Source organism: Lissotriton helveticus, chromosome 6 (assembly GCF_964261635.1).
Source record: "Lissotriton helveticus chromosome 6, aLisHel1.1, whole genome shotgun sequence".
Taxonomy (NCBI): domain Eukaryota; kingdom Metazoa; phylum Chordata; class Amphibia; order Caudata; family Salamandridae; genus Lissotriton; species Lissotriton helveticus.
In genome coordinates, this window is record NC_136067.1 from 34,700,666 (window position 1) to 34,726,884 (window position 26,219).

The 26,219-nt window shown below is 47.6% G+C and overlaps 1 protein-coding gene across 2 annotated transcripts in view; it reads right to left on the reverse strand.

The window, feature by feature from the left end:
• Positions 1-26,219, reverse strand: part of LOC144762158 (zinc finger BED domain-containing protein 5-like) — a 237,153-nt gene that overhangs the window by 88,750 nt on the left and 122,184 nt on the right. Inside the window, exon 4 of one of the 2 annotated variants that reach the window (XM_078647315.1) lies at positions 19,448-20,096. The exons of the other annotated variant lie outside the window; for it this stretch is intronic. The gene's annotated coding sequence lies outside the window, so the exon portion shown is untranslated. Of the gene's footprint in view, positions 1-19,447; positions 20,097-26,219 lie in introns of those variants that run through there. 2 annotated transcript variants of the gene reach the window in all.

Sequence of the window (26,219 nt, forward strand, 5' to 3'; positions counted from 1 at the left end):
ATCTGTCCCCAAACGATTGTCCAGTGTTTGAAGTGCAGTATTTATTGTGTGCAGCTCACTATTTAGCTCCTAACAGACTCCCACTGACTGCCCCATGCAGTGACCCTAGATCATCACTTTGAAGGCCTCCCATTTCATAAGGCCAGAGGGTGCTGAGCCTTGGTTATTGTCAAAGTATTCTCAGATAGAAGTGTGTAGAGATTCTCTGTAACATGCATCTTCAAATATCGATGGCAAGAGTCGCGATGTGGGTATCACCGTTCTTTCAAGGATCGACTGGAACCTCGAAAGCAGATGGCTGTGCTCAGAGAGGGTGAGACCAAACCATTCAGTGCAAGTCACATATTGACTCAGCCTCTCCAAGCACACAAATCTGTCTAGCCTAGTGTGTAGGGTACATTTGTAATCTTGTTCTATCCCGTGCTGAGTTCCCCACACGTCAGTCAGTTCCCAGTGTTGCAGCTATTCCTGGAAACCTGCTGCTGTTCTTTGTGCTTGGGCTCCAGGCAGAGGTGGAGTGGAGCAGGCCAGGAGCACGTCAGTAACACAGTTGATGTCAGCCCCCTCCCCAGGAGTAAGTCCTCCCCTCTCAAACGTCCCAAGGGTGTTCACAGTGAATGGAGGGATACCAGCTAGTCTTGTTTGGGTGCATAAACGCTCTCCAATGTCACTTGCTTCCCTGGCAGTCTACCCCTAACCAGCAAATAACGCTACTCAGTATCTATTATGGATGGCGTAAGTTCAAATGAGGTCCCAGCTCGGACCCACACCAGAGCCCCCCCTTAACGAAGGCAGAAGAAGAGGTGGTATATAATTGGCTGCGCCACTTGCATCATAGTCTCTTTACTTCGGTCCCCGTGAGATGTGTCTCTTGTAGCATGGAGGTGTGTACGCCCTGTGTTTAAGATATCTGTGAATATTTTGTCACTTGGATGCAGACCCCGTCCCCCGGATGCTCCAGGTCATATAAACTAGCCCTAGCTCTCTAACAGCCATTTAGTCAATCCACTCTGTAGCTCCAGGTATCTACCTATCAACCAGCCCCAGACCCGCCACCCCACCCCTACAAGGACTGGGCCCCCGAGACAATCAACAAGTGCCCCAACTTGGAACTCCCCTAACCAAGGGGTAGGTAGGCAATTGCTGTCTGCCCAAATGCATTAAAACTAACCAAGAGAATCATAGGTAAAGTTCTAATAGAACCTTATGAGGGGTTGGGTGGTGTGGGGTAGGCAGAACAAGTCCAGCAGTTACACCAGCCATTCTGCTCCAGCCAGCACACAGTATGCTCTTCAGGAGCAAGTCAGGGCCTTTCCTGTGGCCTGTGGGGAGCCCTCATTCCAGAGGTTCGAGGAGTTCAATTCAGGAAATCACCTTACCTCCCACATGTAGCCGTATAGCATCACTGTCTGCCCTTCTTGAGGGTATCGCTGGCGCTCATAGGTGTCTTCCGCACCTCATCAGTTGCAATGTCTGCCGAGGGGCCAGGAAATGGCATAGCAAGTTCCACATGGACCTTCAATTCAGATCAGATCATCAGCTGATTGTGGGATCACATCAGGGCAGCCCACTTCGTCCAAAATGGATCCCCCCCGACTCGGATGCTGCAGACTGTCTTTCTGATGGTCAGCCTATCTCTGAATTCAACAATGACTATACTGTGATTCCCGCTGTTGGCTGAAGGGCCTTCGCGCACTCTTGTTCCATTTGGGTTCTAGTGGGCTCCTTCAGGGCACCTCTGCTTCGGGCCCCACAAGATCTCACCCTCTGTATTTGTTTATTGTCACCTTCTGACCGGCAAGAACCCGGTGGATTGGTTCCCGCTTTGTAGGCATCCAGCCAGTCCCCCACCATCTGGCAGGCTTCACAGAAGTGAATTGTGACATCCAATAGGATCTTCAGTTTGGCTGGGAACATCAAGGAGTACTGGAGGCCTTCTTCTTTAAGTGCTCCCTTCTCCTCCAGGAAGGAGGTCCTCTTAGTCTGTACTCTAGCAGTATAGTTTGAGAATATAATGTCCTTCCCATTTCTGAAGTTGATTGGGCCCGCAGGAGGACATCTCTATTCCCGAAATGGAGCAGTTTGGACATGATTGGATACCACTGGGTGAGGTGGCCAGCCACTCTGTGTGAATGTTCTAGAGCGAAGAAACCTCAGTTCACATCCAGTGCACAAGGTAGATTACCATGTCATCTCCCTTCATAGCTTCTGGGAGACCCACTATGCTGACATTGTTTCGCCGATTGCGGTCTTCCGCATCTTCAGCACGATGTTCGAGGGTGCGTACTCCAACAGTGAGGGATGTGACCTGTTGGGACAATGCTAGTTGCTTAATGCCATTCTTCACTTCCTTCACCCTGTCTGCCAATTGATGGTCGCAAAAACAACAATTGATGGATAAAATGCAGAACAATGTCATACATTCACCCCAGTACTAAGATCTGGGCCTAAATCCATCGTTTTTTAGCACTCCACACCACCCCAGGTCCGACATGGCCATATGCAAATCAGCCTTGACCCTGTGCCTCATGGGAACAGTCCAGCCCGAACTGCCAAGCCATGTCTTTCGTGGACCGGAATCAAGCATCCAAGGACCGGTTTCTGGCTCTCAGGCGTCATCAGCCTGGATAGCTTGACTCCAGTGGTGTGGAGAGCATGGGACTCACGTCTGAGCATACCCATCCCATTCGGGGTGACAAACGCAAAAACAACAATTGATGGACAGAATGCAGAACAATGTCATACATTCACCCCAGTACTGAGATCTGGGCCTAAATCCATAGTTTTTTTGCACAACACACCACCCCAGGTCCAACATGGCCATATGAAAATCAGCCTTGACCATGTGCCTCATGGGAACAGTTCAGCCCGAACTGCCAAGCCATGTCTTTCCTGGACCGGAATCAAGCATCCAAGGACCAGTTTCTGGCTATCAGCCGTCATCAGCCTGGATAGCTTGACTCCAGTGGTGTGGAGAGCATGGTCTACTTTCAATGGTCTCAGACCCAGTGAGACAGCACTAATGTCCTGTTGGAGTGTGGATTAGGTGTCTGCTATAGCCTCTAGTATTTTGTCTAGATGAAGCTGCAGAGGAGGTACCTTGTTTTCAGCCCATTCAATATACCCAGACGTAGTCAGGGAGGTATCATTCATGCCCGCCTAGGTGCTGGGTGGTCTAAACTTCGGTTTCCCATGTCTATAAGTATGAGGGTGATAGCAGTGAGCTGGAACAGCCTGTCTACGTGCCTGTGTATTACATCAGTTTGTGAAGGCCCACTATCCATAGGAAGGCTGGATTTGAGCATCAATGGGTGAACCGAATTTTCAAGCCTGGCTCAGGAATGCCCCTGTGACTCCACCCACCATCCCAACCCTCAACTGTGTCACAGGTTCTAGAGGTCTCAGTCACCGCCTGTTGGGGGTATATGGTCTGTTCTGTAACTCTCCCACTGGTGTGGTGTGCCTCCTAGTCCTCTTGCTGGTCCCAAGGTGGAGCCCACAAGGTCAGTATCCTGTTTTCTCAGGCCCGGTAGATCAGTTTTCCTGCATGACACCACCTGCAGATGTCGTCAGATTGCACAACATCAACCTCATCTCCTACGCCGACGATACCCAGCTTGTCCTCTCACTGTACGCTAAGCCCTCCCTCCATTAATAAAGACCAACTTTCACAACTGTATGAAGAGCTTCTCAGTCTGGATGAAGGATAACAGCCTGAATCCAGGGGCGGTGGGTGACATTTGAAAGTGGTGAGGCGCAAAGTGATTAGCATACTGCACCGTAGCGAGCGAGCGCAGCGAGCGAGCCCGAACCCCAAAAGGGGGGTTAGGGGGGATAACCCCCCCCAAGAAATTTTTGGGAAAAAAGAAAAATCGTGCATTTTCAAGCAAATTTGAGAAAGCAGGAAGGTTAATAAAGCAATTGTGAAAGTGCAGTTATTACATTAATAGATGGCATAACATAGGTAGCTGCTTATTCAGTATAACCACAGAGCTTCATACATTCCGTCCTATTACGTCCTATTACGCTCAGGTGCTGAATTCAGACTATAAGACTTTCATGAAAATCTCAGCTCAGAGTAGAAGAAGTTGCACAGCAGTTGGGAAACAGCCTTCACAAAGCATTGGGAACCACGCACCAACATACAGTTTTACTGCGCACAAACGATAATGTGTGGAAATGTCATCACCTACTGTGATGATGTGTTTTGATCATATTCAAATATTTGTTTTCATCCCAGTTCAGAATTACAAAGAAAATGTGCTTCATTTGTACTTTCCTAATTCCGATATAACATCAGCCAAGATAATGTTTGTTGGGTGCAAGAAAAAAACAACATCCTACACCCTTTAGTCTCATATGGTCACTGTGCAGATTTGTCACATAAAAACATTTCTATCACTTTGAAGTTAGAGAAAGAAATTAAACACCAAACTCCCTTGGAAGACAGAGAGTGACATTTGAGCTCTGTCTTCAATGCACAGCAAACGTGACCAGATAAGATTTAAAGGCCTGTTTACAGAGAGGCAGGACTTGGAAGGATCCAGTAAACAAGGGATGGGCTTGAATTAGCTAAAAATGTATAATAGCATGCAAAGTTGCCCCTAACTCTGATGCACACTGCTAATTTTGCTGTTTGGCTGATGCTCAATAAACGGTGATTACCTCCCACCACCTTCCCAATTATAGATTATAGCACGCTGCATACACTTGATTGACTAAGGTTTTGTTGAGTGTGGAGGCTTGAGGTTTCATTCTGTGAACTGCACAAAGTACACTCTGCACTTCCAGATGTGTACAAATGTACGAAAGCAACTAAACAATAACAAACAGGCGCTGAACCCTTCGCTGAACCCTACAATGTACTGCAACTCTCTAGGTGCTGCACCCCTCTGTGCACTGCCTCTCTGCTCTACACGCAGCGGCTGGTGATCTAGGGGCTGCACTGTCGTCTAGGCACTTTACGTACACACCACACATGTTCTCACATACAAAGAAACAAGCGCGCACATGTTCCATATTTCATAAAACAATTCATAGTGCAATGCGGAGCATGTAAACTCTGTGAACGTGTCCCCTGCCCGAAAACAGGCGCATCTATCTGAAAGTTATCATTTGCGCACTAATGTTGGCAGTTGGAACAAGCTACTACAGCGTTTCACTTAAAAACATGCTAATATGCATCAAACGCCTGCCAGATTAAACAAGAAAGTTTTCAAGAAACAATTTAAAGATTATTTGCACAAAATAAATGCAGCTAAGTAGCTATTGTCAATATATGGCACGTGCCTTTTGCCTCAGACAGCGGGCCTCTTCCAGACATAAGCCGATGTAACATGGTGTGTGTAGGCGGTGTGTTGGGCAGTGACTTTGTGTCAGCAGTGCTGTACGTAGTCCGGGTCGCAACACCAAAGGAGTGAACAAAATAAAGCATGCACAATTCTTCATCGCCGGTACATACAGGGTGAGGTACTTACATATACATACAAGGTGAGGGACTTACATACATACAGGGTGAGGTACTTACTAATACACAGGTTGAGGTGCTCACATACGCACAGGGTGAGGTACTTACATACATACAGGGTGAGGTACTAACATATGAACAGGGTGAGGTACTTACTAATACACAGGGTGAGGTAATTACATATACATACAGGGTGAGGTACTTACATACATACACGGTGAGGTACTAACATACAAACAGGGTGAGGTACTTACATATGCACACAGGGTGAAGAACTCACATGCATACAGGGTGAGGTACTAACATGCAAACAGGGTGAGGTACTTACATAGAAATACAGGGTGAGGTACTTACATAGAAATACAGGGTGAGGTACTTCTATACATACAGGTTGAGGTACTAACATACAAACAGATTGAGGTACTTACATGCATACAGCTTGAGGTACTCACATGCATACAGGGCGAGGTACCTACATACATAAAGGGTGAGGTACTCACATACATACAGGGTGAGGTACGTATATACATACATGTTGAGGAGCTCATATACATTCAGGGTGAGGTACTTACATTCATACAGGGTGAGGTACTAACATACACACAGGGTGAGGTACTTACATTCATACAGTGTAAGGTACTAACATACACACAGGGTGAGGTACTCACATACATACAGGGTGAGGTACGTATATACATACAGGTTGATGCGCTCACATACATTCAGGGTGAGGTACTTGCATTCATACAGGGTGAGGTACTTACATTCATACAGGGTGAGGTACTAACATACACACAGGGTGAGGTACTAACATACACACAGGGTGAGGTACTTACATTCATACAGGTTGAGGTACTAACATACACACAGGGTGAGGGACCTACATACATACATGGTTGGTTACTCACATACAGGGCGAGGTCCTCGCATACATACAGGGTGGGGTACTTACATACATACAGGTTAAGGTACTAACATGCATACAGGGAAAGGGACTTGCACATACATATAGGGTGAGGTACTCAACCAATGACATACAGAGGCACCTATGCACTCCCATTATACCAATGTAACTTACTAAGAGGTGGGGACTTCATACATGATGGTACTCTACTCACACACTGACACCCGGAAGCAGCGAGGTACTCACAGCACTCCGGTGCCCGCTGGCACCGCGGGCACAGCGTCCAGACCCAGGTGCATGCAGCGCACGGTAGCCTTGAAGCATAGGCAGCGGCAGGCCCGCGTCCCTGGGGGCAGGAGGAGCAGCAGGGGCAGGAGCAGCAGGAGGGCCGCCGGGGGCCCGCACTTCGCCCGCATGGTGCTGGCGGCAGCCCCCGCTCCAGGTCTGGGGAACAGCCGGACTCCGGGACTCCCAGCTGTGGAGAAGGGACCCAAGACCCGGCACATCTGGGTTACGTTACATCCCTTCCCCGCCTTCACATTACTGTTCATAAGACCCTCACGTACAGCCCGGCAGGCTCCATGCCCGCCGAGCTATCCACCCCCAATGTCTGGATTTAATTAGCCGCCAATCTCCCTCGACAATTTGCAGGTCACCTCCCTCGAACTTCGTCCCGTTACCTAGCACGCCCAGCGTATTACCCCAAACTCTTTGAGGGAGCAGCCTCTGCCTGGAATGTAGAGTTTGGATGAGTAAGAGGCCGGGAGAGAAAGGGGGAGGGGGGCTAAAGGGGGCTCAGCTTTCATGCCACTAAAATCCCAATGGTCATGTTTTACAGCAGATGCAAGTACGTGTTACGCAGTGGGGAGATGCGTCTCAACATTCAGGCACTTTAAAGGGTCGAGAAAGGGGTTTCCCACCTCCCTGCGCTATTCCACCTCCATCAGATACTCCACAAGTAACAAGGGTCTAAATCCGGAGCCGCAATTCATGCTCCAGACCCAGGGCTAAAGGCCCCGTCTAAGCCACTCTCCGGAGGTCGCTGCGAGCAGCTGCTGTCGCTAGCGCCTAGAGACCTAAGTCTGTGCTAAGTAACCCAACGAAGCTCCACGGCTGGTGGGAGTGGGCTTTAGCGGAATCATGCACGGTACATCCGCTATGGTGCACACACCCTTCAACTTTACGGGAAAATGGGCCAAGTACGTTTTTTTAGTGCTTAATTTGTAAAAAAAACCACAACAAAAAAGCAACACGGGAGAGCGAGGGGGTGGGAGAGGGTAGATGAGAGAGGAAGAGCGAGGTTCAGAACTGGGCATAAAGCCTCCTCCTCCCGCACGGCACCGCATGATGAATGCCGCATAGATAAAATGTCACGAATTTTAATTCCGCGACGAGCGCAGAATGATTTTAAAATGAGAGCGAGAAAGCACCGATTTTGACATTTTCCCCTCCCCTGCTGTCTCCCCTCCCTGCCCCAACCCGCGGATTTTTCATATTTCGAGGTGTTTCCCATGCCTCACAAGCACACTTACCAAAACCAGACAGTACTGGTGCAGACACGGGACGCCTCCCCAGTGGCATGGACGCACTGACTCCTCTTACGTTGACCTGGACATGCCATGGCCTGGGTACTTCGAGGCCAGCGTGCCCTCTATGGCCCTGTTAGGACCGTCGGCCACTACTTCCGTGGACTCGCTCGTCCAGGCCTGTCCCGCCTCTGACAGCTCATCCCAGCCCGAGCTCCCTCCTCGCCCCAGGGCAGGAATGTGGCTGGCAGCAATGCCGGGGATTTGCATGCATCACTCCCAGTGATCCGGGCAGAGAAGCCTGTCAGTCACCCCCGAGCCGGTCGCATCAGAGGCAGCCACGGAGGCCATGGCAGCAAGACTAATTGTGCGGCGAGATTAGAAGCCTCTTCGTGTTTACACAGGACAGGCGAGGAAGGGGGATCGCCGTCGACAGGGAAGGCGAGCGCCACTGGGGACAGCTGAGGGCTGGAAGTCACCTGCCTAAAGAAAACAAGATGTGCGCGCGCACTCATGAAAACGAAACTTAGCGTGGGGGCGGAACTTCCGTCTTGTGCGCGAATCAGCGCCCACAGAGTTCCTGGCCCGAGTAGCAGTGGTGACGCGGGGCTCCCATGCCCGAGGGAGAGCCCCGCGGAGGCTACAGAACACCGGATTGGCGGTAAGTGGGACTGTATTCGGGAGCGGGGGGGCGTGTGTGTATGTGTGTGCGCGCGTGTGTGTGTGTGTATGTGTGTATGTGTGCGACGGCGGGGGTGTCTCTGTATGCGTGCGTGTGTGTATGTGCGCTCGTGTGTGTGTCTCTGGTGAGGTAAGGGGGGGAGCGTGTGTGTATGCAATGTGTGTGTGTGTGTGTGTGCGCGCGCATGTGTGTGTGTATAAGACGGCGGGGGTGGGTTCTCTGTATGTATGGGTGCGTGCATGGGTGCTCGTGTGTGTGTGTCTCTGGGTATGCGCATGCGTGTTGGAGCTTCCGAGGCAGGAGATGGGCACGGCGCCGTGCACGCCCACGAGGTGCAATCTGCGCTCGTGCACCCTCTCTTGTCCACATTCCCAAATACGGCTGACAATAGGTCTAGAAGCAGACAGCAATCAAAGCTTCGCTTTGAATGCAGGTCTGCTCGACCTAAAAAATACCTGATCAAGTAAAGTAACAGTCTCGAGTCCAAGAAAGCATAGCTGCCAAGGTTTCAGATTGCTATGTGTGACATTTTCAAAATTTCTGTGTAATTATGAGTGACATTTCAACAACTATGAGTGACATCAAGTAATGAAGACCAGGGAAATAAATATCAGAAATAACAGACTCCCCCCACACACAGATGTACCCTGTGATTAACTTTAAAGGTATTGGTAAGGTTTTCCGAACTCAGCAATGGCTTTTACCTTTAATTGACTGCATTATGTGACCAGCTAAATGGAAGAACTGTACTTTTCAATTCAACATTAAACTCAAAATTACGAAGTCGCGTGACTGGAAAAATCAATAAATATTTTCGCACCAGACACAAGATAATATTAGCTGCTCCCTCAATTGAGCCAGATGCACTCTCAAAGCCAAGGTTACCAAACATACATCAAACATCTCATGAAAGAAAGTATTTCTTCGAACATCCTGCCCCTGTGGTAGCTTCGCGCTTTTCCGACAGGGCTACTTAAGCAGTGTAATTAAATCAATAGCTGTGCACTCCCTCGTGGTCTCTGGTGTGCAGCCACCCGCTATGTTTAATGATTTGCATGCACCTCTACACACCCAGCACCTATCACGCAGTGAAAAAAAAACCTGATCCCCCAGAGAAACTGGTAACTTTCATTTCAAGCGACTCCAACTGAAGAGCAGCTCAGGACGTCAAAGGTTGACTACTAATTTCATAGCGCTAACGTGTGCATTTTGATACGACTTTGCTGCAAGGGTTTTTTTTTTAACCTGATTACTTTTAAAACTGTTATATTAAAATTTTTGTTACCCTGACATTGGCGCGCTGACTCCCCAGTCCACCGCAGCAAATTCATGCTGTTTGTGTGGAGGGAGGAATAGCGCTCGCACTTCCTGATTGTTCCTTGGTAGGCGGCCATCTTTCGAGGGTGACAGTCTAGTCCTCCCTCACCTCCTAATCTATTTCAGCCCCAGTCTATTCGTGCAGCGGTGACGCGCAGCGGGAGCGCCATAGACGCGCCGAAGAGGCACCAAAGAGAAGCAGTCTGCGCCAGTCCGTGTCCAGACGCTTCCAGGTTCTGTCCCTGGCACCATGGTAGGACGTCGCTTTTCTTATGGCGTTTCCTCTCTGCTTGTATTACGACCTATTGTTAACCCGCTTTGTCTACACTCGGTCTCTCCTAATACCACAAATGCCGGTTGTAAAATATGCGACTGGTGTCTATCCCCTCCGATTCCAGGCAAACACTCCTCTATGTTTAAAAAGAAAATGTTTCTCCTGAACTGTCGGTCCCTGCCAAAGCACCACACTGAACTAGCGTTACTGATAGAGGAGCTTAACCCCGAAGCCCTCTTTCTAACTGAGACATGGCTCCAGCTACAAAACGATCCAGCGTCAGTGTGGGCCACTCCTCAAGGCTACACCCTTAAGCGACTGGACCGCCAGTCAGGTAGAGGTGGAGGATTGGCCATCATCTATAGAGATAATTATAGATGCCGTGTCACCTCCTCTACCACACCAGCCTGTGAGAGCCTACATTTCACTCTTGAATTTTCCCCTACCATTACTTTTTCCGGTATTTTAGTTTACCGACCACCTGGATCCCTTGGTGATTTCCTCACTGACATGACGGATATAGCTGCTAACTTAGTGCTCACCTCAGCAAATTTCACCTTGCTGGGTGACCTGAATCTGCACTTAGATGATCCGCTTGATGTCGCAGCTAACAGCCTCCGTTCAAATCTCCAGGCTATTGACCTTTCCCAAAAGGGTTTTTACCCGACACATAACAAGGGACACCTCTTAGATCATGTCTACAGTAATCTAGACAGTTTATCGGTTGAAGTACCGATACCACTACCCTGGACCGATCACTTTTTAATACCTCTTACATGGTCCATAAGTACTCCCCATATCTCACAAACTTATGATAAACACTGGGGCAGGAAATGGAGCTCTCTTCCGCTTCTTAAATGGGAACAGGCTCTCTCTGAACATCCACCCCGGAAGACGAATAATTCCAATATGGCAGCTCTCAATTTTGATAATTGGATTTCTAGCACCCACGACCAAGTTCTTCCGAAGGGCTCCTTGCAAGTAATAAAAAGAGTTAAAGTTGCTCCTTGGCATTCTCCCGCCCTTAGAACTCTGAAACAAGCCTACCGCCAATCGGAGAGAGCTTGGAGGAAAGATCATTCCCACCTGGAGGAATCAGAGTATAGAGTCGCAATAAAGCACTATAAAAATGAAATAAAACTTGCACAAGCTGAGTTCTACGGAACTAAAATCAATTTGGCAGCGAACTCCCCTAGGGAAATTTTTTAAATTGCGAAATCTTTAATCTCCCCTTCTTCTGAGCTCCTGGCATCGGATGGTGCACAGGCCCGCTGTGACAACTTAGCCACTTTCTTCTTTCAGAAGATCCAGGCCATTTATTCCCTACTCTCGACAGGTAGTGATGATACGGGTTTCACCTTCACAACAGATTCTGATCTGCCCATGCACTGCTCACTGGTTACCTTTCCCCTTCTTGATTCCAGTACATTAGATAAAATGGTCCCTAAAGTCATCTCGGGATCTCCTAATGACCCGGCACCGCCGCAGACCCTAGTCAAGGTGATTGATACCATCCGCCCGTTCATCCTGGATGCCCTCAATGCCTCCATCACCTCCAACTCCGTTCCAGCCCCATAGAAGTGCGCGATGGTCAGGGCTCTGTTGAAAAAGCCGAACTTGGATCAGAGCAACCTGACCAATTTTCGCCCCATCTCGCTGCTTCCGTGGATGAGCAAACTTCTGGAGAGGCATGTCAACAAGATCTTAGTGGATTATTTAGAGTCCAATAATCTACTACGTATCTCCCAGAAGGGGTTCCGCCCTCAGCATGGCACTGAAACTGCCCTTCTGGCAGTGACAGAGGCAGCGAGAGCTATACTGGATCAGGGAGGAAAAGCAGCCATTATACTTCTCGATCTCAGCGCCGCGTTCAACACAGTTAACCATGCCACATTATTACATCGTTTGAAAGGCATGGGTGTGTCAGGCGCGGCCCTGGCTTGGCTGACTTCCTTCCTGGATGAGCGATTCTTCCAGGTGTTTGAGGGCGAGGTGGTATCATCTAAACATCCGCTCAGCTGTGGGGTTCCTCAGGGCTCTTTCCTGAGCCCCACCCTTTTCAACGTTTATATGCAACCTCTAGAGAAGATAGTCCACCCTTTCGGTGTGCGGATTGTCACCTACGCAGACGATACCCAATTGCTGGTCTCTTTGGACCACGCGAAGGGGTCGTCTAACACCTTGGGCCCTTGTCTAGAGGCTGTTGCTATGTGGATGCAATCCTCCCACCTCAAACTCAACGGGGAGAAGACTGAGATCATGTTATTGGGCAACCCCTCCTTGACCACCTTGGCTTCCATCTGGCCCTCATGTCTCGGCGCTCCCCCCCCCCCCTAAACCTCAGATAAAGAGCCTGGGAATCTGGCTTGACAAAGCGCTGGATTTTTCAGTCCAAGCCACTAAAACTGCCTCTACATGCATTGGGCTAATGAAAATGCTCCGCAAAGTGCTCCCTCTGCTTCCATTCCAGGCGAGAAGGGTGATGGTGCAGGCCCTGATACTTTCTCGCCTGGACTATGGAAATGCCCTATACCTAGGAGCCCCGGCGGTAGTTACCAACAGGCTTCAAGTGACGCAAAACTGCGCCGCCCGATTACTATTCAACATCCCGCGCTGGCAATCGGCGAGGAATGCTTTAAAATAACTTCACTGGCTCCCTGTGGCCGCCAGAACGCAGTTTAAGGCCATGTGCATTTTGCACAAATCTTTCCATCGAACAGGCCCTGCCGTTCTGTACCCCTTAGTGCTGCCTTATACGCCATCCAGAGCTGTTCGCTCTGGTACACTGCATCTGGCAACCACGACTAAAATCAACAAAGCTCGATGGGGCGGCCGCTCTTTTACTCACACGGCTGCGAGGCTCTGGAACTCTCTTCCTCTAACCCTGAGAGAAAATAACAACCGAATGTCATTCAGGAAAGCTCTAAAAACTTATTTGTTTGCAAAAGCGTGTTGAAGTACCCGGTAGCCCGACACAGTAATCAGTCTAAAGCGCTGCGAGGCCTCCGGGTAGTTACGCGCTATATAAGTGCAATTTTTCATTTCATTTAATTTCATTCAAAGGAAAGGAGAAGGCCAGAGGGCAGCAGCACAGCGGGATGCAGATGGCGTCGGCGATGCTGTAAGGGAAGTGAGACAGGCACAAGCACCCCATGGGGCTCTTGTTAACTAGTAATACCACCGCCAAATTGCCAGGCAAACGTTACAGCAATAAAATAACAGCACGACATGTGTTAACTATTGAAAGAAACAAAAACAAATACTGTCCGCTCACTCCGACAACGCTGCACTTACTGATGATTCAGGCACCAAGGTCCAGTGGGCTAGGGTCAGTTGCATGGCAAGGGTGGGATCCAATCTACGCCATCCAACCACCGGTCGCGGAGACGACACACACAGGCTGGCTCATGCACACGCCGGTCCACACACGAGGCGACTGGTGGCGACTGAGTAGAGAGAGGCAGGCTGGATTTGACGTCCGCAGCGCCGCACGCCGCAAAATGGCCAATCACTGCATGACTACATGAAGTCACACACAGTGATTGGCCATTATGCAGTGTGTGTGCACCACCCACGCAGGGCATCCAATAATGGATTGCCCTGCCCTGCTGCGCGGTGACCGGCCAATCCTGGCACTGCAAGCAGCGCCAGGATTGGCTAGGGGGGCTTATGACTGCTCGCCCTGTGTCGCCATTGTGAAGCCGGGGGCTGCGGCCCGCTCAAACAAGCACCCCCCTATGGGAGAACACTGATGCGCATGCGCGGGCTAGTTTCTGCCCCAAGCATCATTTGCGCACTAGACAGGAGTCAGATACCTTGGTTGGCTGGCTGTCTGCTGCTGCAGCTGAGTGCGTTACGTGGTCGTGGGCTGTCACTCAAGCTGCGCAGCAGTCCAGACCAGCCCCCCTGCACTCCCCACTCCCTGATCACTCGGGTGCTTCCCGATTCCCGGCGGCGCTGGCTTGAACTTTTTGAACAACAGTCACCCAGTTTATTTTATTGCAGCAGCGCGTCCATGGGGCTTGTGGGGCTACGCCCCAATGGACGCACTGCTGCTGCCTGAATCTCAACACAGGCAAAACTAAAGTGCTGATCTTCAGCAGACTGACAGCCCTCCTGAACGACTACTGGAGGGTGGTGGAGCTCGCCGAAAGACTAAGCCCGCAACCTCAGCATCATCCTAGACAGAGAACTCTCAATGAAACATCAGGTCAATGCTGTTTCCTCAGACTGCTTCCAAACGCTTTGCAAATTCTTCAGGTGGCTCCCCATCAGCACCAGAAAAATGGTGACACAGGCCCTCATCACCAGCCAACTAGACTACGGCATCACACTCTCTGCAGGAACCACCACTAAACTCATGAATAGACTCCAGATGATCCAGAACGCAGCTGACAGACAAATCCTCAACCTGTCCAAGAGGACACATATCACCCAGCACCTAAAGGTCCTCCACTGGCTCCTTGTCGAGAAGAGATACCATTTAAAGCTTCTCACCTACAACTACAAAGCACTACATGACCAAGGACCCGCCTACATGAACCACTACTGCATTTCTACCTACCCACTAGGAATCTCCGCTCAGCACACCTCACCCTCACACAGATACCACGTACATGCAGCTGCGCTCCTTCCCCCACCTCGCCGCCAAAGCCTGGAGCACCCTCCCCCTTCACCTCCAGACTGCATCCTCGCCAAGCTACTTTAGGAAGGGACTTAAGACCTGGCTTTTCGACTGATACCTGCAGGACAGCGTCTGTATACCATATATAGTGATTAGCTATGCTATAGAAGTAATACTTGATTGATTGATTCTCTCCCTCCTGGGTGTAGAGCGATGAAAGTCAGGGCCACGTTCGGATTCCCTGCCATGTGCTAGCGATGTGTGGGCGCTGTTAGGTGCTTGTAAGCTCAATTTCAAGGTCACTGACTAAGGCTGTCAATTTATTTTAACTGCATTACCCCATGTTCATAGGGGGCAGCACGCTGTGATGGGCGGCAAGTTTTATTGAGGCCATAGCATTCCCAGATGTGCCATCTTTCTCGACACATAAGGCAAGAGCACCATACGACGTGTCCATCTATTCTCAGTGCTCCCAACTCCCCCGGGTTCACTGGATTTGCCAAGCCTAAGTTTACTGAGAGTCCACAAGGTGGCATAGAGGCCCGTTGGCTATTCTCGAACTGCACACTCCTGCTTCGGTGCGTGCTTGTCGTGCTGTACAGGGCCAGGTTTATCGAGAAACAATAAGGCAGAGCTGCTAGTTGCCCTGGACTGCTGAGTCCCCCGAGGTGCCAGTTGTCGCTTATTCAGTCTGGGTGCTCCCCACAGCACTATGCACTGTAGGGCTAAGCAAAAGTAAGAGACTATCCGGGAGCTTGATCTGCGGGCCACCTATCGCTCTCTACTGCCACTCTGGGCCTGGCGCGTGTCTTCCGGCTGCATGTTTCATGGGCCTCGTACCTGGGGTCCAACGGTGCAAAGCACTTGATTAAAGGGGTCCCTAGGGTTCGGGGGAGGAGGGCTGGTCATCTGGCCTCACTGTGGGGCATATTACCAACGAATAGCGATATTTATCGCTAACGATGCTTAGCAACGAATTTTTTAACGCTAAGCATCGCCGGAAATTATCGCAGAGATAACTTGCTATTAGCAAGGTTTATCTCAGAAGTGATAAAAATCCTTGCGCTAACTGCCAAATGAGAGATTATCGCTGGAAAACCAACGATAATCTCTCGAAGTTTGGCGTTAGCTTGATGATAGGGGCTCACAAACATAGCCATGATATCCACCTTCCATAGGATATCATGGCTAAGTCAGGAAAATACCAGGTGTAAAAAAAAGCAGCGCTAACCGCGGTAAGCGCTGCTTTTTTTATCACTAACAGGGTTAGCGAAATCCTTGATAATAGGAGAAATGTCGCTTAACAACATTTCTCCTATTATTTTTCTCTGGAACGCCCCCTTTGCATCTCACTAGAGATGCAAGGGGAAGCGTAGAGAAAAAGGGTGCTAACATGCGAATTTGCGTGTTAGCACCCTGTTGCTGATAGGGAGATAATTTTATCTCAGCTTTCTTGGCTTTTAAAGCCAAAAAAGCAGAGATAAATCCCTTGATAATATGCCTCGCTGCTGGAGTCGCTTACTCCGCCTTTCTGATCGGTGTCGGTGCATTCAAGACAGCAACGTGGGCCCAGTGCCACACACCCCAGGAGTCCTTTTTACCGCCTCAAGCCCTTCAGCAGTCACAGGGCTATGTGGAACAGGATATCACAGATCAGGGTAGAATATTTGCATAGCTCGACGGGTCCCTGGGGAAACAATTTTCAGGGTTTTTATCTAGATTGCAGCGGAGCGCTCAAATTATGCGCCCGCTAACTATGGCTCACAAGCTTCCCCCCCCCCCCCCCCCCTTCAGCATCAGACCTCCTTGAAGACTCAATCAGGTTATCTATCCTCACATCTTCTAAACAAAACAACCATTTTCGAATCTTATCATTTGACTCACACAGAAAATAATGGCTAAAAAAGAATTCACAAACACTTTGTTAAGCTTCGAGCAAATAGCAGGATCTCTGTTTCCTGTTAGTGGAAATCCACCTGTTACATGGTTGATACATGGAGTTATTTCCATGCCTATTACAACTTTCCATTTTCATAATTGTCAAAAATATGCATCATTGGGCTGATAGGAAAATAGGCACAGTTCAAATCGATTTTATTTATGGAAATTTCATTTCTCTTACATGTGTTTAACCCGTTCCATGCTCGTGACGGAACCGCTCCGTCACGAGCCTCGGGTGGGCTGTGCTGGTGACGGAGCAGTTCCGTCACGCCCCGCTCACCGCACCTGCGCGGCACGTTCTATTGAGCGGGCGGGGCCATGACGGAACCGCTCCGTCACAAGCACAGGCCACCCAAGGCTCGTGACGGAGCGGTTCCGTCACGAGTATGGGAGCGCCGTGCGGCCCCCCCTCCCCAATAGCACTGCGGCGGAATAGCCACCGCAGCTAAGGGGTTAAATTGAGATGACCCTGTGTTTATCACTGATTGGTCTGCAGGAATCCTCTAGGTCATACACTAATGTATGTTTCAATTACCTGGCATGGAGTGTGTAATACTTATGCTTGGATGGAACTGTGTTTTATCAACAGCTCCCATTTTGTCCATACTCACACAGCATGAATTACTAAATAAGGGTTCTCATTTAATCACCAGTTGCTGCCGGTTGGAACTTGGCTAACTTGATGTGATTACATTTTCTAAAACAATACAGTGTTGGGGAAGAAGTTCGTACTCACCACCTCAACACAAAATCAAAGTTGTCGTGTGGCCTAGAATTGGTATGAAAGACACGTGTTTCGACAAAATTAGCAAACTGGTCGCAGGGGAAACAACCTTTACAACGCAACTTTTACAACGCATGACACTACAACGCATACCATTACAACGCATGTCATTACAACGCAGTCATTACAACGCAGTCATTACAACGCAGTCATTACAACGCAGTCATTACAACGCAGTCATTACAACGCAGTCATTACAACGCAGTCATTACAACGCATTCCATTACCATCCAACACTTACCCTACTGTTGCACCCCCTGGAGTTAGAATAGTAATTTTTACCCCTACACTATCCAATACTTTCCATACATGCAATGTAATGTTATGCGTTGTAATGGTATGCGTTGTAAAGGTAGTATGCGTTGTAATGGAATGCGTTGTAATGGAATGCGTTGTAAAGGTAGTTTTTAAAAATTCGTTGTAATGGCATGCGTTGTAATGGATGTTGCGTTGTAAAGGTGTGCGTTGTAAAAGTATGCGTTGTAACGTCATACAACCGGTCGCAGTGTTACTGAAAAACCCTTTGACTTTTCCTGCTGACTGATGATTTGCATACAGCCAGAACTGATTCAGAGGCTGTTATAAACACAATGCCTAACTCATTTTGCTGATATCGTTCATATGATTTTCAATGCATCGCCAACAACTGGTATTGTACAACTTTTTAACAACATTGGATAAGGTCTGGTGACTGGATTTAAGGCTGTGTTCAGAATGATAGCATAATCTTTTTATTCGTTGTTCAACAGTCTTTTTGGAGGATTCCTTACCATTCATCTGCTTATCGGCTGTGGCATTGTCATTTTCCTTCTGATCCAACAAGGAAATGGAGACGTGGAGTACACATCCCGCTGAGCTAACGTAAAGTCCTACGGTCTGACTCTATTTTTAAGTAGGCCCCAAATTAATTTCAGGTAATGGAAAGTGCCATCTTCTCAATTTAAGGTAATGGGAGTCACCATTTTCCTTAATTTATGCAGAATCACTGTCATGTCTGCCATTGATGTAGATGTTGTCTGACCGTATCATTCTAAGAACTGTGAAAGTGTCACGTCATTAAGCTAATGATATAGATATAACACCTAATGCAACATCAGTCTGGGACAAGTGTCTATTTATTACCATACAAAGGCCAAATAATATTAAATAGACATATAACCAAAATAGTGTAGTCTGTATTGGCGTCCTTTAACCTTACATGCTGATAAGGAAACGTCTGGTACGCACACCTTGATGTACATAATCAATGACAGATATTCCTAAAATTATGTCAGGAATCCCAATCTCTAATAAGGTTAATTGGTGTTAAAGAAAGTAACTAGGGAGACCTGTGCTTACCTTAAGAAACACCGTCAAGTTTAAAGGCTTCTTGCAGCAACAGTGTAAAAATGAGTCTTTTCCAGATTCAAAAAGTGTATTTAATTAACATGCAGTACTTTTTCACCTTAGGACACTTTATTATGTCAGTGCATTGAGAAGTAGTCATTTAAAAATGATAGTTTTCAAACATGAATTTAGAAACATGAATTCTTCCCCCAACCCTGACAACAACGCCCATAGTGCATTAAAGAGGCAAAGTCAGCTGTTATGTGCAGTCATTGGGAAACCTGGATTCCTATGATACATTAACATTATTATAGTTTATTAAATTAAACATAGATGGTTTTGTATGGCACAAACCCCAAAAACATGTATTTCGAGTTCCTCTTATATGCGATATTGAAGAAATGGGAAGGAAAGTGAAATTAAAGAACTTGGTAAAGCGGAGAAGGCAGGATTAGTCCAAAGTTTTCTGGTTTCATATTGTTCAATTCAGCCACTAGATCTATATCCTTCGCTTTGCCAACACCCACTTTACTACCAATCCCCCCAAGCCCTTCTCTCGACTGCTACCCAGCTGGCATCAATGTGACCCTCGGGCACATCACAGACCAAAGTTTTTGGCCCCTGGGAACATTTTTGCGAGTATCCATGGTGTAAAGTTTTAAATCAAAATGAACAACAATTGCCAGTACTGCCGCTTTTTTTTAATCAATTGCGGAAGAAGAAACAGAATTAAACCACTCCTTCTAAACCAATCTTTCAGTTTAAATTAATCTATTTATTTTTAAACTTTACAATTTTCTCTATAGAATCTGGACACCTTTACAACATACAATATTCATAAACCACAATTTGCATTAATCCCTACAAAGAAGACTCTCACAATGTATTCCACATCATTCTTATCACCATCTCAACTCGCTTTCCACAACATTTTCTCCTTCAGACTCACAACTAGTGAAACATTCATACTGGTAGACAACTCATTCACCCATTCACACAAACAACTTCTTTAAATTCAGTAAAAACCCAACCTAGGGTGCCTGTGACTATTATTTTCAAAACATAAATCTCACAAAAATTTAGAAATACACACTATATATGCTATATTTGCATATTTTACAATAGGCCATCCAAAAATACAGAAATCAGAAAGTTTTTCAGACGATAGCTTGACTCGATTGGCCTAAAAAGAACGTGGTCGACGCATTTCGAATTCCAAACATAAGGGATTCTCCTCAGGTCCAAAAAACTCTGCAAAAAGAAAAACATAGTGTCTTACTCCTCTCATAATCTATTAAGACCTCTAAAATACATCCGCTCTCGCAGCTGGAGCCGTCTTACCTCATTGTTCATTCAGCTCATTCTCCCAAGGTCATTCACTTTTATTCCCTGTGAACAGAAATTTGGAATCATATATGTAGTCCGTCTCTGACTGAAACTGTAGGGCGCTGTGTCTAAAAATGGTTGGCATTAAGGCTTACTTGTGATCCGTAAGGCACAGGGCGCCTGGGATAAGATGGTGTATTCTTTTTAAGTCTCAGGATGATGGTGTCCTGTAACATAACCAGGCGTGGTCGGGTCAGTAATTGATAGCTATCAGTCAAGAGATTGTGAGAGCATGTCAGATTACCCTTTGTACCTGGAGGGCTCCAGAATTGCTTGGACTTCTTAGTTTGGTGGGGCTGTCCGATTTCTGTAAGGTGGAAAATCAAACATGTCAGGGCATGTATTAAAATTGGCTTCTAGATCATCAGGCTTCGAAAACCAGGTAATTCATTGTTATTACATGGCAATCATTGAGAGCAAAGCTACGTGCGACTGGGGAAATGTTGCCTGGAGTCTATGCGGAAGTAATGCTGATTCATGTAATAATCATAACGGGTAAGTTTTATCTTTCTGTCCTTTACAGCGTGTAACTCCAGCGTATGCATGTTAAATGCTTTCTTACATTCTTTAGAGCTGGTAGCCATCATTTACTGACCCGACCCGACCACGCCTGGTTATGTTACAGGAGCCTAGCTGGGATTGGGAAGGGCTCCCCATCTACAAGATGGCCGGAGCCCAGGGTCGTGCTTCACCTCGCCTCCTCCACCTGAGGGGTGGAGTTGGCAAAGGTTGGCACACCCCCCTTCGTGACGTAGTTTTTCCTGCCAGTCTTCCCGCCAGAGTGGGGGCTGAACGGGTGGGGGCCAGTTGCTGGGTACAGCAAATGGTCTGGAGAAGCTCTCAGAAGCGGCATGCCTTTGAAGCTTCCCCCTGTCCATCCTGGGGGAGGAGACATAGCACCTCGCCCAGGATGTGAATTGTTGCAGGCCCAGGAGAGCGGGGGGCTCTCCACCCAGGGGTCCAGCAACATGTCTGCTGTGTGGCAGCCTCTGCAGCCACTCAGCCCAGACGTGGATTGTAGGTTCGGGTTTTGGAGGGTATCTCTAAGATGCCCTCTGGTGCATTGTACATTAAATCCCACACTGGCATCAGTGCGGGTTTAATGTGCTGAGAAGTTTAGTACCAAACTTGTCAGTCTTCAGTGTAGCCATTATGGTGCTGTAGAGTTCATGATGACAACCTCCCAGCACCATATACTCTTAATGGCATCACTGCACTTACAGTGCCCAGGAATGGCCCTGGGTACTGTAGTGGCACAGGGCTCATGCACCTGTGCCCTCACCTCTGGCATAGGGCACCCAGCTAGAGGGGTGACTGAAGTATGCCAGGGCAGTGGGTTCTGTGGGCATGGCACACAGAGATGTGTGCCATGTCGACTCTCGTTTTAGTTCTGTACTCAGGCACTCAGCCTGCACAGGCAGTGTGTGGGTGCCCGGGTACAGGGCCCATGAGGGTGGCACAATAAGTGCTGCAGCCCTCAGGGGTCTTCCCTGGTCACCATGCCCTGGGTACCATTTACTAGGGGCTGACAGGTGGCAGAAGAAGAATTGTTTTTCTATACGAAAACAATCCTTTGGGGATTTTTCCCTTTCTATGTGTGCTGCAGAATCTACAAATGTAGAAAGAGGAAAAAACAAGGAGAAATAAACCCTTGTTTTCTTCGCTATGCCTCCCTTAGGAAGGCACAGCATTTTGCTGTACTCCCAAGTCTACCACTCATGGGAAATCTGGCAATGCGCTAAAATGCATGGGTGGATGTGTGGGAATTCCCACACTCCAGCGATGAAATGCCTTTCCAGGGTACAGCGATGCAAGACAGCGACTTGCACTTCTGCAGATTTACCAAGCAACGCAGGGCCACACAAGGTGGCCATAAGTTAATAGGTAATTTTGACATTAGTGTTACTTTGCCCTTGCGTTAAGTTGTGTGATGCAAGGACAACACTATGATAACTTTGTCCCCCCTCTCCTCCAAGAGGGTCTTGCACCACACAGTCTTAACTGCAAATATTTGCATTATGTCTTTTAAGGAGAGCCTTAGACCTTTTCGGAATGAAAGCATGTTCTAGCTATTAGGTAGTGAGGGAGGGGGTTACAGGTTGTTCTGGACATTCCGATAAATGTTCTATGACTGGCCCATTACTGGGTGATAAGTTAGCATCATGTGGGGAAGTGTGGCTCAATGGTTAGAGCGGCAGACCCTGATGCAGAGGTCTGGCCAGGGACCAGGGTTCAATTCCCGCCTCGGTGGGTATTGGGCTCAATTTCCTCGGACCTGATAATTCTCGCCTCGGTGCCTATTCCAATCATGGGTCCCACTCTGGGCAATAGCTTGCTTAATCTCCACAAAAGCCCCAACAGCGCTGGGATGCCTGGCTTCACCTTGGGGGTGCCCAGGAGTGGACATTTCACAGGGAAAAGCCAGGAAGGGTTCCACAGCGGTATGCTTACAGCGCCAAGATACCTCAAGGTATAAGTGCGCTATACAAGTACGAATTCATTTAATTTCATTAGGAAGAATCTAGCAAATTGTCAGGTGACATCGAGCATCAGCCATCCGAAACACAAAATTTGTACACCACTTTAAAACACAACATATGTAAAGGGTGGGTCGTGGAGTGGTGTAGCTCACTGGTTAGCGGCAGCAGACCCGGAAGCAGAGGACGGCCCGGGACCAGGGTTCTATCCCCGACGCGGCAGGGTCGTGGACCAGGGTCAGCGGACTCGATAATTCTCGCCTCGGTGCCTACTCTAACCAGGGATCACACTCGGCAACTCTGGGCATTAGCTTGCCTCATCTCCCCAACAGCCCCCCACATACGCCGGGGATGCCTGGTTTCACCTTGGAGATACCCAGTAGGGACCACCTCACAGGGAAAGCCAGGACGGGTTCCCCAGCAGTCTACAGCGCAGAGATACTCCTTCGGGAGTTGATTCTAGTGCTTTGGAAACCCACAATTAATTAATTAATTAATGTCTGTTTAGCTTCAGGTTTTCTATCAAGGTGGATCTGTGCTGTCTTAACCCACACGTGGCCACTCCCATACCACCTAGTATCAAAGCTTGTCCATAGGCTGTTACAAGTCCTGAGAAAGCTACTGGAAAGACAAATGAGACAGCACATGATGAGTCCATATAACCTGTGGTACAACAATTCCAGTACAGTAAACTAGAACAAAATACCAAGAAAAAGGGTGAAATATGCAATTTGCTATACAGGGCATTATTCACTCGGGGCCATATGTATCAAGCCAAACTGCATTCGCAAACTCAGAAATTCGCAGAATTTCGGCGTTTGCGAATGCAATATCTGCGTGCAAAATAAGGAATCGCAAAATTTGCGATTCCTTATTTTGCGATTGCATTTAAGGAATGGCAAATTTAGCGATTCCTTAAATGCAATCGCAAAATAAGGAATCGCAAATTTTGCGATTCCTTATTTTGCGATTGCATTTAAGGAATCGCAAATTTTGCCATTCCTTAAATGCAATGTAAGAAGCATTTGAAAAATGCAAATTGGCCTTAAGGAATCGCAAATTACCACCAACTTCAAGTTGGTGGTAATTTGCGAATTCCTTGAAAAAATGCACTTTTTTGCATTTTTCAAAGTACACTGTGAAGCACATACATTCCCTTAGGGCATGTATGTGCACCACATGTGCACCTATGCTAATTTCAGAGGCCCAACAGGGTGTCCTTTGGACACCCCTGCACCCTTGGAATTATTCCTAATTTGCGATTAGCAAATTGCGAATCGCAAATTGCGAATCGCAAATTGAGAATAACTTTCAATTCATTCCTATGGGCCTCCTGGCCCATAGAAATGAATGGGAAAGTATTCCTTAATTGCGATTCAAAATTTGCTAATCGCAATTAAGGGATTTTAAGAAATCGCAAAAACATACATACCAATTTGCAAATCTCAAATAGCGATTTCTTAAAAATCGCTATTTGAGATTCGCAAATGGGTGCCTTCATACATATGGCCTTTGGTGTCTAAATGCACTTCATCAGCTTCAACAGTTGCTCCAAATGTTGGGGAAGAGAGCAGTATATGTGTCACTTTGAGACAACCCAATGTGGATATTCAGAGACCGAGACCCCCTGCTCCTCCCACTCAAGATGTACCTCCTCGACTCTGTGAAGTTTCTTTCTTCTCAAAAGTTAACAGTAAAGGATGTTGTTAGGAGGTTAAAGAATCTCCAAGAATGCAACAGGACTGTCACACACATATGGCCATAGAGATGTATATATCAAAGTACAGTGTTTCATCTGCAGCCAAAATACTTCAGAGGAAAAGAAAATGATCATTCAGTGCATCTCAAAACGTGAGAACTATAGTACTGACTTCTCAGTGTCTGGAACGACTGGAGATTGAGAAGAACTTCAGTCTGCGGTGCCCTCCGCAAGGCGGATCTCACTCTAAACAGGGAAGAATGCTCACTTCCATAATCCTCACTGAATTTTGCTAGATACATTATTTCCCATGAAGGTATGGAACTAGCCCACAAGAAACTCAGGGCCCGATTCACAGAATGAACTTAAGACTAAATCCTAAACTTACTACTATTTGGTATTCACAGAATGCACTTACTCATTTCGGGATTCACAGATGGAACTTACTACTTTCGGGATTCACAGAATGAACTTACTACGTTCGGTATTCACAGAATAGATTTAAGACTACTAACTTTACGTCCGCACTCGGGCCGGAAATTCCGGCCCGGAGGCGGAGCTTCCAGCTTGCGGCCCAGAGGTGGAGATTTCAGCCATGGCTAAATCCCCACCTCCGAGCCGGAAGCTCAGTCTCCAAGCCGCACGCTCCGCCCCCAAGCCAAAGCTCCGCCTCCGGGCCGGAATTTCCAGCCCGAGTTCGGACGTAAAGTTAGTAGTCTTAAATCTATTCTGTGAATACCGAAAGTAGTAAGTTCATTCTGTGAATCCCGAAAGTAGTACGTTCACTCTGTGAATTTCGAAAGAAGTAAGTGCATTCTGTGAACACCAAATAGTAGTAAGTTTAGGATTTTGTCTTAAGTTCATTCTGTGAATCGGGCCCTGAGATCGGTATGTGCACCAGCGAATGCATCATGTTGCTGCTCTTTCCAAGCATGGCCAGCTAACATGCTAGATTCACACAACACTTTGCCTCACTCTGTGGAAACACCTCACAAGGTAAAAACAGACCTGACCTGATGAGTGTCAGCCAGTGTTTGATTAAATCACTTGTCGCACTGCTGATGTAAACCACGTGTTCTAATTGGGTGCCACACTATAAACCCCAGAGTGAATGCTAGCCTCATAGGATTGGGAGCTACCCTGGACCAACATGAACCAGACTATTTCCGTCCACATGTTATACCCAGTGCCAGCTGTAACCTATGTATGAATTATTTTATTGGTAAAATTAAGAATTGAGAAATAATCAAATACAGTGACATGCTAGTCTGACCATGGATGTATGTCGTTACAACGCATGCCATTACGACGCAACTTTTACGACGCAAGTCGTTACAACGCATTGCGTTGGGGGGCGCCTGATAGTGAATAATTTAATTTACTATTCCAAATCCAGTCCCCGTGGATAATAGGGAAGGTGTTGGATAGTAATTAACCTATTCCCTATCCTAGAGCGCCCTCCAGCGCAATGCGTTGTAATAACTGCGTTGTAAAAGTTGCGTCGTAATGGATGTTTCCCTCGGACCATTATCTAACCCAGTTAACACCTTCACCCATTCCTTCACCCAGCACTGGTTTCCATCATTGCAAATACCAGGCCACAGAACCTCCTTGTATTACACGGCAGCGTCTGAGGCTGAACGATAATGATTCTGCTTCATACAGGATTATGAAAGGCCACAGCTGGGCTGATTCCTGCCTGCAATTTCCTTGGTCTCGTAACCAGGTCAACCATCAACAGTTGAAGGGTATCTATGCCTTATCATATGGCCAGCCCGCCCTAAGACAATAAAAAAAAAAGTTTTATTTATG